The 15,293-nt window shown below is 32.1% G+C and overlaps 1 long non-coding RNA gene across 1 annotated transcript in view; it reads right to left on the minus strand.

Annotated features, from left to right (window-relative positions):
• Positions 1 to 15,293, minus strand: part of LOC145994350 (uncharacterized) — a 134,849-nt gene that overhangs the window by 40,077 nt on the left and 79,479 nt on the right. The window contains exon 2 of the long non-coding RNA XR_014442338.1: positions 3,805 to 3,900. This is a non-coding gene — a long non-coding RNA (uncharacterized LOC145994350). The remainder of the gene's footprint in view (positions 1 to 3,804; positions 3,901 to 15,293) is intronic.

Raw genomic sequence — 15,293 nt, forward strand, 5'->3', positions numbered from 1 at the left:
TCGCCATAAGTTTCGCCATTAATTGTAATAAATTATACACAAGATCCTTCTGAGATATTATGTGAGGAAAGTACACGATTTCTTTCTGTTCTTCATTGTTGTAGATTCCGATGTTCACCTCCTGCATGCTTCTCTTTGTACTATCCACATCTTCCTCATTATTCCTTGTCTGAATTACAGAACCTGTAGACTTTCCATTTAATAGTTTTTGATTACTTTGTAATTTCTTTAGGGCTACCTTTACTTGATTTTCCTTGAGAATTTCCACAATTATAATGCTTTGTTTGGGAGTAGGAATTTAGTCTGAAAATTTTTCCAAATTTATTTTCAAATTTGGAATAGTCTCGATGACATTCTGGAGGAACTCTTTCCCATGAAACATTTTCCAAGTATGTTTCTTTCACCCCAATTACTTAAGGCTTCAAATCTTTTTTGTATAGTTATGCTATTTCCTACAGCACCAGTCTTTCTTGTTTAAATTTTACTTACTTGACTTTTGTTTATATGATTTTTTATTTGATCAGCATATGAGTTGCATTGTACAACATAATTGCTTGGAACATTACCTGATATTAGTTTCTCTCTTACTTCTTGCTGGGATAAATTATCATATGCCATAACTCTCATGATTTCTCCATTTCCCATTTTACACATGACTTATCAGTAGCAACATGTTCTCCTCCGCAATTTAAACACTTCGGAGTTTCATTACAATTTTCATGTTCCTCTCTTCCACATCTAGCACACTTAGCTTTATCCTTGCGTATGGCTGCTGAATGTGTAAATCTGTAACATTTCTCACATTGTATCACATTTCTAACTTTAGGAGTAACATCGAAAATGTGACTAAGCACTATAATATGTTCAGGCATTTCTTCAGATCTAAACGTGATTGCTATTAGCTAAGTAGGAACAAAATAATATGATCCATCATCTTTTCGAATTCTCTTTTTTATTCTTTCCACTGATATTACTGTCGGGTCTTCAATACTTTCCTTAATTTCCTCTTCAAATTCAGTGGGCACACCATATATCATTCCTTCCCTCATCAATAAGGATTCTGGGATGAACACATCAATATTATTCTCTTTACGAAAATTCATATTTTTCATGAAATTGTTAGCTTCATTCCTGGTGTAAAAATAATTTTTTGCTCTATATAAGCCACTTGGTTATATATATCTGACCCTTATATCTTTTTTCGCAATTCATTTCCTATTTTCATAGAGTTAAATTTATTTTCTGCACCTTTTGTAGTAGTCATTATTACTAAATAAGTCCCATTATGTGTATCATAATACATTTTACACTTGTCTACATTATTTTCTCTTCGACCTTCTCCAAACTTGTTTACTTTATCTCTATTATCTAACTTGTCCATCCTTACCGCTTTTGCTGGAACTTGATCATCTTCTGGAGATCTGAATCTCATAGCTTGTTACCTAGATGTTTCATCTATAATGTTTTCTTCTACAACCTTGGTGACAATGAAGTTCGACCAGACAGGAATACGTGATTAAATGCACAGAGGCATAGGCGGTGGAATGGGTGACCCGCAGAAGTGACGCATGTGTGTAAGAGGAGGCGTGTGAGCAGGCAAGAATCGTGATCCCAGCATGTTGCACCCAAGGTCACGTAAAGAACGAAAACGAGGAACTATACGCGTGACATTGAACTTCGACCAGGCACCAGACCCATACGGCAAATTGCAGATAGTGGCGCATTCGACGGAACCATGACGTCACGGACACGATAAGGGAGTCCGCCGTATATAAGCGCGTGCTGTGCACCGAGGAACCGCAGTGCATCATCACCATGGCCAGGGGCAAACCTATTGACAAAACCGTGAGGAGAAGAGTGGTGGAGTTGCAACGGGATGGACTCAGTGAACGGGAAATAGGGCGCCAACTGAACTTACCCAAGTCAACCGTCCACTGCATCATCAAACACCACCAAAATACGGGTACTACAGAGCCAGGTAAGGCCCCCGGTCGAAAACGCCTGCTGAGCGTGCGTGACCTACGGATATTTAGGCGCTATATCCAGACCAACAATCATGTTTCTGTGGCCGAATTACGACTGTGGACTCGAGAACGCTTTCACATTGAAGTGTCAACCAGAACCATTAGCCGTTACCTACAGCGATGCGGTTACCGAGTGTACAAGGCAAAACGTAAAACCTTCCTTTCCATGTTGAACAAAGGCAATCGACTACGGTGGGCACGAATGTACCGGGGATGGACATTTCGGCAGTGGAACAGGGTTTTGTGGACGGACGAATCCATTTTCAATGTTGTGTACGGGAAAATACGGAAAACAGTCATTTGTCGGAAGGAGGAACAGAATGAAGCAAAATGTTATGCACGTCGGGTACAGAAACCTGCGTCAGTGATGGTATGGGGATGCATGACGGCATCTGGGGTTGGCCCACTACACGTCTGTGAGGGCATTGTGAACGCATACTGGAGCGGCATCTTCCCACAGTGCGAAGGCACCTGTTCCACAGGCGGCGTCTCATCTTTCAACACGACAATGCCAGGCCTCATACAGCGCGGCTGACAAGAGAATGGTTGACTCGCCATCACGTGCAAACTCTGCCATGGCCACCATCGAGTCCCGATCTCTCGCCCATTGAGAATGTGTGGCGTGTTCTTAAGCGACGTGTGCAACAGAGGGGACCCACGACAGTGGCTGCTCTTATCGCCTGCCTGCAGGAGGAATGGCACCGCATCGATGTGGAATACCTTGAACGACTCGTCCGCAGCATGCCCCGACGCATTGCCACAGTTATTCGCCGACGGGGCGGCGTCACACCATGGTAAACAGGATCCCCTCTAACAGTGGTCGAACTTCAATGTCACGTGTAGATGGACGAAAATGTTTTATTTTGTGTGGACACCATACATTGCTGCGTTGCAGCGAAAATTTATGTTTTCCTTTGTTCCATGTAGCCTGCTGAATAAAATATGTTCAGCATATGCATGTGTTCTCCTTCTCTCACAACGCACTCCTATATTTGTGACATGTCGAACTTCATTGTCACTAAGGTTGTATAACAATTTCATTGTCGTCTACAAAATTCGTTATAATTTCTACTTGATTATTTAGTTTCATATAACCTATAGCATCCGCCATGGCCTTACGGAAATCACATTAATGTGTATATTTCATTTTTCCGTAGTTTAAACTTCAACTTAAATACGTATATGGGTTTAACTCAATTCCAGTAAGAAAATTATCTCTTTAGAAACAGTACTCACTGAATTAACAACTTTCAATATTACCACAATATTACACAAACAGCTCCATCAACCACAGGCTATCATCGTAAGAAATGTTGCTTAGTAAAACATATAGTTATTCTGAAACATTTGATGAACACCGTACACACATACCAAGTAAAATTTATTGAAATCACATTAAGACTTGATATTGATCTATTATTGTGGGAGAAATACTGGGTCTGCATGGAATCTTACTGAAATGATCTGACGGAAATTAACTCCCGCAAAACTAATTTACACCTAACTACGTTGCCTGATTGGTGATTGATTTGGTGTTTTAAGTCCACTTTATGCACAGTAAGACTAATCGGGACTTGACCTACAGTTTATAGTGGGATCCGAACCACTTGTGCCTCCACAAGGTATCGAACCCGGCACCCCTTGATTATATAAACATAATGTAAATACATTTCTAGGTATTAATGAGTTTATAACATTTGAATAAATGGGTGAAGTACCAAAACTATTAAGGCACACAGGAATTTTGATTAAATACTATACACACACACATTCACGTTACCTTATTTTACTATTCAGGGAAGCAGGTTCCGGAATCATCTCCTAATATATCATAATCGCAAATGAGATCAAGGCAGCAATCATTTATTGTCGTGCACTGAAATATTAAGAAATATGTGTTACTAACAGTCGCTTCGGCTTTAATACACTAAAAAGTTTGATCTAAGGCAGCACTAAATATTAAGTTTCATATATTCGAACGTAGTGGAGCTGAACCCCCGTTTTGGTGTTAAGGTAATTTTGAGAGGTATTGTTCTCCACTAAAGGAGTTAGTATCTTTTCGATTGGCGTGAAGGAAATCTACACCTTTTTCCGGTACACAGACTTCTGCATTCAGCGTTGTCGCACACCGTTTGTGGTGTGCGTGCTTCTTATGTTTGGAGTTTAGCACGATGACGAGCGGTCGAGCCCTTGTATAAAGAAACAAGTATGGACGCCAAACCAAGTGCACCGAATGCGTAATGTTGCTGCATGCTAATATAAATTTTAAGGTAATTCTCCTGTTAATAACTAATGAGTATATGTTTATGCATTTATATTAGTAATGTGTGCTGTTTTGATGCATTGTACAAATGATTTCCAGCTGGCCTGTTTATTGATTGATTTCACTCACTTTATATGTACATAACATGTAGGAATGCTTAATTTTGAATAAAATGTATTCAAATCTTTATTTCACATATTCAAACTGTTGTGTAAGTTAAGTCATTTTGACATCACTTATCATAGGAAATAGACAATAAAGAAAAAGAATTACCATTATTGCCTTTAAAGACATGCATTTGAAACTTAACAGCCTAATACAACAATCAGAGCAAGATGTATTAAATGTATTGTAACCCCCCACGAAACACACACACGCACATACTGTAATTGCTCTGCTGCTTCAATCACTACTTTGACATGGTTGTAGGGAATAAAAATTTTATGGGTTGGTTCACTCTTATTGTTCCCATGGGGGTTGTAAGAAATTTGAATAACATAAATAATAGCAATGATGATTATTTATTAATAATAATAATTAAAATTTCATAATAAAAATAATTGATTTCACATGTATTATTATTATTATTATTATTATTATTATTATTATTATTACTACTGCTGTCTTTATATCCTTGAAGATGCTTTTCTACTCTATCCATCATAGGTGTTAATATGCAGCACAACTGCTTTTATATTTTTTTTACGTTTCATGCAGTGTGTACTGAAATGCACAGCTATTATACTTGTATTTTCTTATGAAATTTGACGAATACCGCAAGAAAAAGCTTTAAAAGTGAGAGAAAGAAATTTTAGTCATAAGGATTATGTTGTTTGACCATTCTCATAAAATTTAATTTTTGCAATTTTGAAAACTGTGGAAACCAGTAATTCTTTGGATTAAATGGTAAAACAGAAAAGGTGGCTGTAATGTAACCTCAATTTTTCGATCTAATGCGGTTTTTCTTTGGATATTCTGTTCGAATACTAACTAAATGGACTTTATTTCCCTTACTAACAATAAAACTAACAAACGGTCTTCTATTTTGTAACTTGCAATAAACTATGTATTTTTTTTCGGGGGGGGTCTATAGACCAGTTCGATCCCACTTTCCGACGCTCATATTGTCCCTATACTTACCAAACAACATGATATCCAACCACTATGCACTACACAAGTATGAGCTTTATAGGACCTCGTATAGGTTAAATTTATGTACTATATCGACCGATGTGTGAACAGTAGTGAATGTAAGGCTGTACGAAGTTGGATATCGTCGGTTTGGACTCTTAAAAAGGAGAATTTAAACCCTTATCGAACAGGAAATTTAAAAGTTAGAATCGGAATTTTGGGACAATCACATGGGAATTTTCAGTCTGATCCAGGAACAGCACTGGAAGAGGAAAGCAAAAGTGGAAATGAAGGGGTCGCGGGTGGGCTGCGATTCTGAGAATTAAACCCGTTTCCCTAAAATTAAAGATTTCAAAATTTTTGAAAATTGTAGCTTGATCATTTCAGAATTGTCTCTATTATATTTTTGTGAAACTGCGATTCTTGTTAAAAAAAAAATGTGTTACAAATTTTAGTTTTTGAACTACCATTATTCCAACATGCCAGAAGTTAAGGGGTGTGTGAACCCTGAACCCTGAACCCTAAACCCCCCTCTAAATACGGTCATGCGTTTGGCATGTGTGTGTCTGGATTTGTATAAACTAATTCTTTGCATTAACATAATGAGTTTTATATTTCATTGTACATCTGAAATGATAAAAAGATAAATAAATAAATACACACCTATCCTCAGATGGGTTGCTCCCTAAAATAATTTCATAGGTCAGAAATCTATGAAAAAATGCATTATGTGACTGTAACAGCAGATGGTTACTGACACATGTTCTAAGCCAGCTATTTAAGACAATTGCTCTCAATAGTTTATAACAAGGGTTACTTGTTTGGCAGATCAGAATAATGTTAAGTCCAGATATAAGTTAAGAAATGTTACTCACATACATTTGTTATTGTTTACTGTAAAGAATATTCCCTCCTTTATTTTCCATTATTGTGAGGAGATTTATATGCACTAACAAAAATGCAACTTTTGACGATTTCTTTGCTAAGTGTGAATTCATTGTTATTGAAGGTAAGAAATGTGGTGTCATCAGAGTGTTGAAATATATAATAACGGAAATGCATGACAGAAAAATGCTAGTACTAGGATGATTGATAGTATGGCCTATTTTGCACATAATTAAAGCTATACTTTAATATTCCTTGGTGGATTTAGCTAATTTTCTAAAGGGTAGCAAATTGACAAATTAAGCTATGAATTCTAAATCCTAGTACAAGGATAATTAATATGACCTAGTACTAGGATGATTAATATTAGGAGTTTACTTTGGTCAAAATTAAGCTATATTTTGATATTATTTGGTTGATTTTGCTAAGTTCTAAGTGTAGCAAAATGCCTAATCATGCTACAAAATTCTAAATCCTCGTACTAGGTGATTAACAAGAGTATAATTTTAAAATGTTTGGCTTGGAAATATTCTATTCCTAGGGTCATGTGACAACATGTTGATTGGTTTGAGAGTGTACTTGTGGTAATGCTCCAAGCAGGTGGCTAGTCTTGTTTGAGAATGGTACCTGAGGTTTGGTTTTGTGGCGTATTTCAGTGAAGTTTCTAATTTGATTTATTTGCCTTACCCTACACTATTAGGGGGTCTTCGAGCAGTTGCTCAAAGTATTTCCTATGAGGTTAGATTGGTGCTAATTTTATTATCTTTTATTATTTTAATTGGTGGTTATAATTTACTTTTATTTAAAATTTTTCAGGATTACTTATGATTTATTTTTATTGCTTTACCACTGGCTTTAGCTTGATTGAGCTCTTGCTTAGCTGAAACTAACCGAACTCCTTTTGATTTTGCTGAGGGGGAGTCTGAGCTTGTTTCTGGGTTTAATGTTGAGTATAGTGCTGGGGGGTTTGCTTTAATTTTTATGTCTGAATATGCTAGCATTTTATTTAGAATTTTATTGTTGGGGGGATATCATTTTTCTTATTTTTTTTACTTAAGGGTTATTTTTTTAGGATTTATTTATATTTGGATTCGAGGTACACTACCACGATTTCGTTATGATAAGCTTATATATTTAGCTTGAAGGAGTTTTCTTCCGGTTTCTTTAAATTATTTATTTATTTTTTTGTTGGCTTTAGGGGCCTGATTGTATCAATTTATATTTAGTTGCATAATAATTAGAATGTGAAGACTTCTAGAATATTTACATTCTCTTTTATGTTTTCAAGACATACACTTAAAGTTTCAGTCAAGAAGTCATTTTTTTAAAATTTTATCTCATAATAGTAGGGTTGCGGGGGATATAATGAAATATATAAAATATATAATTGTTAATACTTGTCCAGTAGTAATGTATGGAGTTTCTACGGGCCGAGCTCCAATTCAAGTTAATAAAATAAAGGTTGCAAATATTAATCAAAATAATACTTGATTTAAAGGGTAAAATTGTAGTCCACGAAATTTTTTTTTACGATGTATTGGTATAATAAATAAGATTATGATGGATAATACTAGTGCTGCTACTCCCCCAAGCTTATTTGGAATTGATCGTAGGATGGCGTATGCAAATAGAAAGTATCATTCTGGTTGAATATGTACGGGAGTTACTAGTGGATTTGCTGGGGTAAAATTTTCCGGATCTCCTAGGGTCGTTGGAAATATTAATGAGAGTTGTATTAATCTTAAAATTATAAGTATAAACCCTAATATGTCTTTTATGGAGAAGTATGGATGGAACGGGATTTTATCCATGTTGCTATTAATAGATAGTGGATTATTAGACCCGGTTTGATGTAAAAAGAGTAGATGGATTATGGATATTGCTATTAAAATAAATGGTAATAAAAAATGAAAGGCGAAGAATCGGGTTAGTGTAGAACTATCTACTGCAAATCCACCTCAAATTCATTGAACTAGTATAGTTCCTAAATATGGAATTGCCGAGAGTAAATTAGTAATTACTGTGGCACCTCAATGACATTTGACCCCATGGTAGTACATATCCAACAAATGCTGTTGCTATTGTTGTTAATATAATTATAACTCCAATAGATCATGTGTGAAGATACAAATAGTATCCTTAATATATTCCTCGTCCAACATGTATATATATACAAATAAAGAATAGGGAGGCCCCATTAGCATGAATAGTTCGTAGCATTCATCCATAGTTTACATCTCGGCAGATGTGTATTACTCTAGAAAAAGCTAAATCTGTTCTTGAGATATAATGTATTGCTAAAAAAAGACCTGTTAAGATTTGGATTGAAAGACATATTCCCATAAGTGAACCAAAATTTCATCAGTAGGAAATATTTAGTGGAGCTGGCAAGTCTACTAATGCATTATTTGCTAGTTTAAGTAGGGGGTGATAAATTCGTGCTGGCTTTGTCATTTGTAATTATTTAATTATTTTTAGAGGTCCATGTGAAAGTCTAGTAATTTTTACAATTGCAATTAATGTAATAAATAGGTATACTACTGTTATAGTAGTTATTATTATAATGGACTCATTATATAGTTTTATTCCTGGTAGGGGGGTGTGCTTCTTCAGGTTGTATATGTATCTATATTTTGTAGTGTTGAGGGGGTTAGTAATGGATCTATTATTATTAATATAAATAAACATAATAGCATTAGGGTTACACTTATAATTATTATTTTTATTCTTATTTTGAATATTTCATTTGGTGTAAGTCTTGTTGTATAAATAAATAGAACTAGTATTCCCCCTAAAATACTAGGAAAAGTACATAGGGGAGTCATGTGGATTTTAGGAATGTTGATATTGTTAGGCATGCGGTAACAGTCTGTATAATTAGCATAACCCCTATAGATAGTGGATGTTTTATTTGTAGTATTATTAGTGCTAATAATAGCATAATAGTAATTAGTATTAATTGTATTTTGATATCAAGGAGTAGTTTAATAAAAATATTGGCTTTGGGAGCTACTGATGATATAACTATATCCTCCTTGATGTTTTTAGAATTATTAATTCATTTATGATTTACAAGACCATTGTTTTTATTAAACTATAAAAACTTATGTTAAGAGTATTATTTATATTAATTATTTTATTTATTAGATTTTTATGTTTTATTTCTCAACGTGGGCACTTATTAGTAACTTTATTAAGACTTGAATTTATTGAGTTATCCTTATATTTATATATAGCTTATTATTTTATTAATAATCAGGAAGAATCTCATTTTTGTCTATTATTTATTCCATTTTGTGTATGTGAGGGGGCCCTTGGCTTATCTGTTATAGTATCAGTTACGCGTACTCATGGTATTGATTATTTTAATTCTTTTGTGTTATTGAAATGTTAAAGTATATTTTTTATTTTATATTTTTAATCAGTTTGAGATTTAACAGTTCTTTATGAATGGTGGTCCAAATTTCTATTATTTTTGGTTGTTTTTGTTTTTATTAATAGTGTGGTTTGGTATAGGGGTATGGGGGGCTGGTTATTTTATTGGTCTAGATGTAATATCTTATTCTTTAATTTTACTTAGTATTTGAATTATTTTTTTAATAATAGTAGCTAGAAATAGTATTATATCTATTAATTTTTACCCTTGTATATTTATATTTTTGTTAATTATTTTATTATTACTGGTAATATTAACTTTTATAAGAATATTTTTTTGTTTGTTGTTTGAGGGGTCATTAGTACCTACTTTATTTTTAATTTTAGGGTGGGGTTATCAACCAGAGTGAGTACAAGCAGGGGTATATTTGCTTTTTTATACATTACTTGCTTCTTTACCCCTTTTGATTGGTATTTTTGTATTAAATTATAAGGTGGGGGTCTGTATATATATATATATTAGATGTATTAATATTAATATAAATTATATGCTGGTTATACTTTATATTTATATTCCTATACTCAGCATGGAATATACTATTTTGGTGTATTTTCTTGTTGAAGAAGTAATATTCGTGAATATTTATTATTATTATTTCCATTAAATTTTCTAGTTATTTTTTGTTCTCCGATATTTCATTGAATTTAAATTATTTAAGTAGTTTAATTAGAACAATAAGTTGTGGACTTAGTGTTAACTAAGAAGTTCTTAAATCAATGGTTTTTATTTTTTTTATTACAAGCATAGTATCAATTATTTTATTAATTAGTAGAATAATTTTATTATTATTAGGGATAATATATTTAATTAAGGATGTTACAATTTTTATTGAGTGAAATATTGTTAATTTGAATAGTTCTACTATTATTATAACAATATTGTTTGATTGAATATCTTTAATTTTTATAGGATTAGTTATATATATTTCTTCTATGGTTATTAATTATAGAGGTTCTTATATAGAGGAGGATTATAATATAAATCGATTTATTATTTTAGTTTTATTATTTGTTGGATCTATGATGTTTTTAATTATTTCTCCTAATATTATTAGAATTATTTTAGGATGGGATGGTCTAGGATTAGTTTCTTAATGTCTAGTAATTTATTGTCAGAATGTTCGTTCCTATTCTGCTGGGATATTAACTGCTCTATCCAATAGAATTGGTGATGTATTTATTTTATTATCTATTGCTTGAATATTAAATTATGGTAGCTGGAATTATATTTATTATTTATGATTAGTTTCTGATTTTGATATAATATTAATTACTAGATTTATTATTATTGCTGGGATAACAAAGAGTGCACAAATTCCATTTTCTGCATGATTGCCGGCAGCTAAAGCTGCACCAACCCCAGTTTCTGCATTGGTTCATTCTTCTACTTTGGTTACTGCTGGGGTTTATTTATTAATTCGTTTTGGGGATATATTAATATATACTGTTCTTGGTAGGGTACTCTTATTATTATCCGGGCTAACTATATTTATAGCTGGAGTTGGTGCTAATTTTGAATATGATTTGAGGAAAATTATTGCTTTATCTACATTAAGACAGCTTGGATTAATAATGTTAACATTATCTATGGGATTAAAGGAGTTATCATTTTTTTTACTTATTGACGCACGCCATATTTAAGTCTTTATTGTTTTTATGTGCTGGTGTGGTTATTCATACTATAGGAGATGTTCAGGATATTCGCTGTATGGGGGGTTTAATTAATAAAATGCCAATAACTATTTCTTGTATAATAATTTCTAGTCTTGCCCTATGTGGAATACCATTTTTGGCTGGATTTTATTCTAAGGATTTTATTTTGGAAATATTAAGTATATCTTCTTTTAATTTAGTAATATTTGTTTTATTATAAATTTCTTACAGTTTTCGGTTGAATTATTATTTAGTTGGTAAATCTTATAGAGGTGTTTCATTTCAATTTTTTTCTGACGATAGAGGCTGAGTCATGTTTAAAGGTATACTAGGCTTACTACTCCTATCCATTGTAGGTGGATCTGGGTTAATATGATTAGTTTTTCCTTCTGTTTTTGTTATTATTATTCCACTTAACTTGAAGATAGGAGCAATCATTTGTATTTTATTGGGGGGATGAATTGGATATAATATCACGTCTTTTTTGTTTGAAATTTATCCATTTTTTAATAATAAAATAATATATTATTTATTAGGTGGGATATGATTTTTACCCTATTTATCTTCAGGTGGGTTAATTGGTAGTTCATTTACTACTGCAAATTTATATATTAAGACTATTGACTATGGGTGAAGTGAACTTATAGGTGGACAGGGGGTGTATAAATATATAAGGAGTGGTTCTTTAAATATTCAACTAATACATTCTAACTATTTTAATATTTATTTTATATTTTCATTTTTAATAGTAATTTTATTAATAATTTATGTGTGTTTGTATAGCTTATAATAAAAGCATAATATTGAAGTTATTAGGAAGAATAGAATAATTCTGTAAACACTTCTTGAACTTATTTAGAGTCCAGCTTTATCATGAAAAGATAATGTAATTTTATACTAAAGAAATAATGTGAAGAGTATTAATGGAATTTCACCACTAAAGATGGAAGTTAGCAGCCACCACTTAATATTATACCCCTTAACTGAGGAGATAATCCTAATTTTATTATTAACATTAATATGCCGCCTTCCTTTGGCTTCAGTTAAGTAAGCAAGGGTAATATATACCAATTTATTCAGGTCGAAGCTGATTGCTTTTGCTTCTTGCTCAATAAAGTAAATTGAATTATTCAATACCTTTTGAATGCAACTCAAATGTTATTATTAACTATTACTCCAGCATGCTCACTCTAGTGATCTTTGGGTTCATTCGTGATATAAACCTAAAAGTAAAATTAGTAGAAATAAGAATCTAACACATAATCAATATATTAGTTTTGAAATAGTAATAATAACTGTTATTGGTAGTAGTAATACAATTTCTACATCAAAAATGAGAAAAATTACTGCAATTAGGAAGAATTTTATAGAGAATGGAATTCGTGCTGAGGATTTTGGGTCAAATCCACACTCAAATGGTGATCCTTTTCCTCGGTCTGTAATCATTTTTTTTGATAGTATTGTGGATAATATTATTACAATTGAGGTGATCATTATAATTAATAATGAGGTACTTAGATTATATTAATTATTTACTTTATTTTATTATAATCTTTTTAATTGGAAGTTAAGCGTACTTTAAATATACTAAGTAAATATTATCTACCTCATCAATACATTGAAATATAAAGGAATAATCATACTACGTCTACGAAGTGTCAATATCATGCTGCTGCCTCAAACCCAAAGTGATGTGTTGGAGAAAAATGGCATAAGATGTGTCGAGCTAGGCATACTCCTAGGAATGTTGATCCAATAATGACATGTAGTCCATGAAATCCTGTTGCTATAAAGAATGTGGATCCATATACTGCATCAGCAATAGTAAATGGGGATTCATAATATTCATATGCTTGAAGAATAGTAAAATATACTCTCAATATTAATGTTAATATAAGTGCTTGCTTTGTATGTGAGTGATTTTTTTCTAGTAATCCATGATGGGCTCATGTTACTGTTACTGCTGAGGATAACAGAATTGCTGTATTTAATAAAGGTACTTGTATTGGATTAAATGGAGTAATTCCCCTTGGTGGTCATAGTATTCCTAGTTCAATTGTTGGGGATAAACTTCTATGGAAAAATGCTCAAAAGAATGATACGAAAAATAATACTTCTGAAATAATAAATAGAATTATACCTCATCGTAGTCCTATTATAACTTAATTTGTATGTAATCCTTGATATGTTCCTTCTCGTGAAATATCTCGTCATCATTGAATTATTGTAAGGAGTATAGTTGTTACTCCTATTAGTAATAATATTATATTTTGTTGGTGAAATCATCTAATTATACCTGTTGTTAATATTATTGCTCTAATGGCTCCTGTTGCTGGTCACGGGCTCTGATCTACTAGGTGATATGGGTGGTTTTGGTTTGTTGACATTAGTTACTTTTATTCTCTGGAATAAATAGCAATTAATAAGGCAAATACATAAGATTGGATAAATGTTACGGCTGTTTCTATAATAATTAATATAATTTGTGCTAAAATTAATATTGAAAGTCCAATAATTTCTAATATTGTTCCTGTATTTCCAATTATTGATATTATTAGGTGTCCAACTATTATGTTTGCTGCTAATCGCACTGATAAAGTTATTGGACGAATTAAATTTCTAATTATTTCAATACCTACTATGATTGGCATTAATAGTGCTGGTACCCTTTCCGGCACTAGGTGTGCTAATATATGTTTTGTATTGTTAATTCATCCAAATAGTATGAATGATAATCATATTGGTAGGGCCAGGGTGAGGGTAAAGACTACGTGACTTGATCTAGTAAATACATAGAGGAGTAATCCTATTGAGTTATTAAATAAAATTATTGAAAATATACTAATAAATATTAGAGTTCTTCCTTGGTGATTAATTATTCCTAAAAATGTTTTAAATTCTTCGTGTAATTTTACTATTATTATGTTATATAATATAGAGGTCCGTGATTGTATTAATCAAAATGGGGTTCGGATTATTAATAATCCCAAGAATGTTCTTATTCAATTTAGTGATATATTTATAATTGATGATGTTGGGTCGAATGATGAGAATAATCTTCTTATCATTTTCAGTATTTAATTTTTGGTTTATTTTCTATTTTAAAATTGTTATTATTTAATAATTTATTATAATTATAGTAGTTATCAATTATAAATAGAAAATAAATTAATATAAATGTTGTAAATAGAATAATTCAGTTTAATGGGTATATTTGTGGGATAAAAAGTATCCATAAAGATAATTTAGGTTTGACACTCCTATGTTATGTATTAACTAACTCTTTTCATTAGAAGTAGTTGTTATATTGCTATTTTGTGGTTTAAGAGACCATTACTTACTTTTCAGTCATCTAATGATTCTTGTATAATTTTTATTAATCAATTAATAAAAGATTTGTGAGTTGTAGTTTCAATAATAATTGGCATAAATCTATGATTAGACCCACAAATTTCTGAACATTGTCCAAACAATAGACCAATTCGACTAATGTTTACTCCTGCTTGGTTAAGTCGTCCTGGAGTGGCATATATTTTAATTCCTATAGATGGCATGGCTCATGAATGTAATACATCTGCAGATGTAGTTAATACTCGAATATCTATGTTAATTGGCAGTACTGTTCGATTATCCACAATTAATAATCGAAATGAGTCTATTGCTATTTCATTTGTCGGGGTTATGTATGAATCAAATTCTGCTTTTATAAAATCGGAGTATTCATAACTTCAGTATCATTGATCTCCAATGGTTTTAAGGGTTAATGAAGGTTGATTAATTTCATCTAATAAGTATAATAAAAGTAGAGAGAGTAGTGCAATAAAAACTAAGGTAATTGCTGGTATAATCGTTCATATAGTTTCTAGTACCTGTCCTTCTAAAAGTATTCGGTTTGTTAATTT

Source organism: Lepisma saccharinum, chromosome 10 (genome assembly GCF_977018435.1).
Source record: "Lepisma saccharinum chromosome 10, izLepSacc3.1, whole genome shotgun sequence".
NCBI lineage: Eukaryota > Metazoa > Arthropoda > Insecta > Zygentoma > Lepismatidae > Lepisma > Lepisma saccharinum.